The sequence below is a fragment of the Carlito syrichta genome, unplaced genomic scaffold (genome assembly GCF_000164805.1).
Source record: "Carlito syrichta isolate Samal-C Ts95f unplaced genomic scaffold, Tarsius_syrichta-2.0.1 Scaffold302944, whole genome shotgun sequence".
NCBI lineage: Eukaryota > Metazoa > Chordata > Mammalia > Primates > Tarsiidae > Carlito > Carlito syrichta.
The window spans coordinates 9843-13421 of NW_007247040.1; the positions used below are offsets into that span (position 1 = coordinate 9843).

Here is a 3579-nt window from a genome sequence, read left to right on the forward strand (position 1 = left end):
AAAACCAGAAGTGAGAGAGCAGTGCTACATCAGCAAATAAAGGTTTTGGTGAATGTCTCTAAGACTGAAGGTTGAGTTGATGATGAGCAAAACAGAGAAAGAGCCATAGCTCTGAGTACACAGAGGCTAGAGGGGATTGCTGCATTTCATAGCAGAGCCTCTTCCCTTAAATCAACCACCACAATGACCTGGAATGGAAGGAAGGCACTGATAGAAAACATAGCCAGTGGAAGGATTGTCCACGGAAAGGATGTTGGAGTCAGCTGCTCCTTCTTTCCTCCCCAGGCTTGTGCATATTTTGGCCGTCTGTCCTAGGCTGAAGTTAGATAAAATCTTCTAAAGAAACCAAGTGACTTTCTGGGATGGCAAAGTTGTGGTTGCGAAGCCTGGAGCAAAACCGTATTCATTTTGTCAGTGGGGAGTGGGTGAAGAAGGAGGACTTCTTGCCCGCCAGTTGACGTGCTCAGCCTACAGATCTAGAATATGTCATCAGTATTTTCACTGCGGGGAGAGATTGGTAATTACAATAGACAATGTTTGTGTCCCCCAAAATCCATATGCTGAATATATATATATATAAGCATGTATAGTGGGTTTTTTTTCCTTCCCAGCTACTCAGCTGAGGCAGGAAGTTCTTTGAGCCTACGAGGTTGAGGTTGCAGTGAGCTGTGAATGCACCACTGAACTCTAACCTGGGTGATAGAGCAAGACCTATTTCAAAAACAAAAAGTCAAGAGAAGGGCTAGAAGAAAAGTGAAAGAAAACTTCCAGAATGTAGAAGAACAAAAAGATGAAAAGTGAGAGAAAAGTTGAAAGACATAGACGACCCACCATGAAGGGCCAACAACCATCTAGTAGGAGTTTAGAACAGAAAACAGAAGTAAATAAATAGGAGTTGATCTCCCTGAGATAAAGAAAGATCCAAGATCTTAGATTGAAAGGGCTTACCAGCCGGGCTCAGTGACTCAGCCTGTAATCCTGTGCCTTTGGGAGGCTGAGGTGAGTGGATTGCCTGAGCCCTTGGGTTCGAGACCCGCCTGGGCAACTTGGCGAGACCTCATCTCTACAATAAATCAAAAATTAGCTGGGCATGGTAGTGCATGCCTGTAGTTCCAGCTACTTGGAAGGCTGAGGCGGAAGAATCACCAGAGCCCAGCAAGTCGAGGCTGCGGTGGCAGGGAGCAGCCACTGCACTCCAGTCTGGGCGACAGAGTGAGACTCTAACTCAAAAAAAATAAAAAGAAAGGGCTTACCTTACCAGACACGGTGACTCACGCCTGTAATCTCAGCACTTTGGGAGGCAGAGGAGAGAGAATAGCCTGAGTCCAGGAAATTGAGACCAGCCTGGGCAACTTGGGGAGAACTCATCTCTGCAATAGATTAAAAAATCAGCTGTGTGTAGTGGCACTACTTGGAAAGCTGTGACAGAAGGATCACCTGAGCCCAGTGGGCTAAGTTTGTGGTGGCTGTGAGTGTGCCACTGCACTCCAGTCTGGGAACAGAGACTCCTACTCAAAGAAAAAAAAGAAAGAAAGGTTCTACCCATTGCTAATCCATATGAATGAAAAATACCCATATCTAGCCATATTGTGGAGGAACTTCACAATTTCAAGGACAAAAAGAAACTCTAAAATATTTCAAAAAGAAATAGAGGCTACAACAAAGGAGTGACAACTATACTGGCATTACAATTCTTATCAGTTCACTTGGTGCTAGAAAACACGGGAATGAAGACTTTTTTAATCCCTGAAGGGCAATGTTAAGCCTAGCATTCTATAACCAGCCAAACTAGCATTTAAATGTGTGGGCATATTTAAATTATATATATAATTTTTTTTCCTTCTTTTTGGAGTTAGAGTCTCACTCTGTGACCCAGGCTGGAGTGCAGTGCAGTGACACAGTCGTGGCCACCCCAGCATCCACCTCCTGGCTCAGGCAATCCTTCTGCCTCAGTCTTCCAAGTAGCCAGAACTACAGGCATGTGCTACCACGCCCAGCTCAATGTTTTTTTTTTAATAGTGGAGGCAAGTGTTATGACCGAGTAAGCGAGAAGAAGTTACAACAGAAAGCTGAGTTTAATTAATTATGAGTTTATTAACGTGTAGGTCAAGAGCATGCAAATGCCAGGGGAAAAAAACTCGACGACTAGTGCAGTTTGTGTGACAAGCTTTTGTAGGTAAAATTTGTAGTATTGGCTCCATAGCAACTTAGTGACCATAGCAACTATTAACTAACAACTTGGCAACCAAAATGGGAACTTTTGGTTGTTAGGGAGCTTTGATTAATTTCATGTCCTAGGTATAGTTGGTGCCCAGAAAGTCCCTGGAGTTCTGCCATCCATCAAGATATAGTTTAAGGTAGTTACATAGAGACAAGGTAAAAGAATCATTCCACAATGGAGTTATCTTGGTTAAATCATTAACAAAATATAAAAACAAAATAGGAAAATGTAACAATGGGGTTTTGTAAAGCGTAACATTTGATTTCAGCTAACAAAGCATACAATTACATGGAACTTATGGCTAAGGAGTTTTGTAACACCAGGAAACAGTCAGCAGGACCTGCCCAAAGGAGACGAAGCTGGGGGTCTGTGGTCATGGGAACGTTACTGTAATCACAGGTAGGCACTGAGGAGTGATTCTTAGGTCAGGCAGGCAACTAAGATGGAAACTTTAAACAAAATGGAGTAAGCTGGTTGATACTGTTATTTTGCTAGCAGTTTGATTTTATTAACTGATTTAGCTCATTTCACAAGGCCTCGCTAAGTTGCCCAGGCTGGTCTTGAACCTGTGGGCTCAGGCAATCCACTTGCCTCTGGCCTCCCAAAGTGCTGGGATTACAGACTGAGTCACCGAGCCTGGCCAAAAAGATATTTTTTTCTTTTCAAGGACTAAGAAAACTTATCACCCATAGACTGACTCTTTCTGGAAGAACTACTTAAGGATGTACTACAGCAAAATGAAATAGGAGCCTAAGAAAGAAGAAGATATTGGGTTGCAGAAACAGCAATCAAAAGAAATCCTAGAATGTTCTTTGTGCAATAGGCCCCAAAGAAAGACTGTGAAGAAACTGGATCCTTGTAGTGGATAAAGGTTAAATATGGTGTGCATAAACTTAGCATATTCTACTTTTCCTTCAAGAGATACCAGTTTAGTGACAGATAATCACATCACCTTCCCTCTGGGGTCCAAACGCTCGATTTGATCCTGCCGTGGGTGATCTTTACACCGGCCGCAGACTACAAAAACTCGTTCTTGGTTTTGTGGAAGATGTATTTCACATCAGAGAACAGAAAAAGCGCTATAAAGTCTGCCAATGTCAAGCGGCGGCACGTTGAGAAGCACATCCAGCCCAGACGGGAAGATCACGGTAAGCAGGGATGCTCTGACCCACCCCTTCCCCAGCAGAAAGTGGAGGGAGCCCCAGTTGGCGTGGGGGAGCGTGGGCAGAGTGGCAGAGGCCTTTGGGAGAGGTAGCAGCTGGGCTGGGAGAACGCGGGTGGCCTGGGTGGAACACGTGGGCGAGGCCAAGCCGGTGGTGTTCGGGGAAGGGGCGGGGCAGAGCAGGAGGAGCGGGCGG

General features: G+C 44.7%; 1 pseudogene; it reads left to right on the plus strand.

Annotated features, from left to right (window-relative positions):
- Positions 1–3269: 3269 nt before the first annotated feature.
- Positions 3270–3579, plus strand: part of LOC103259647 — a 52595-nt pseudogene continuing 52285 nt past the window's right edge.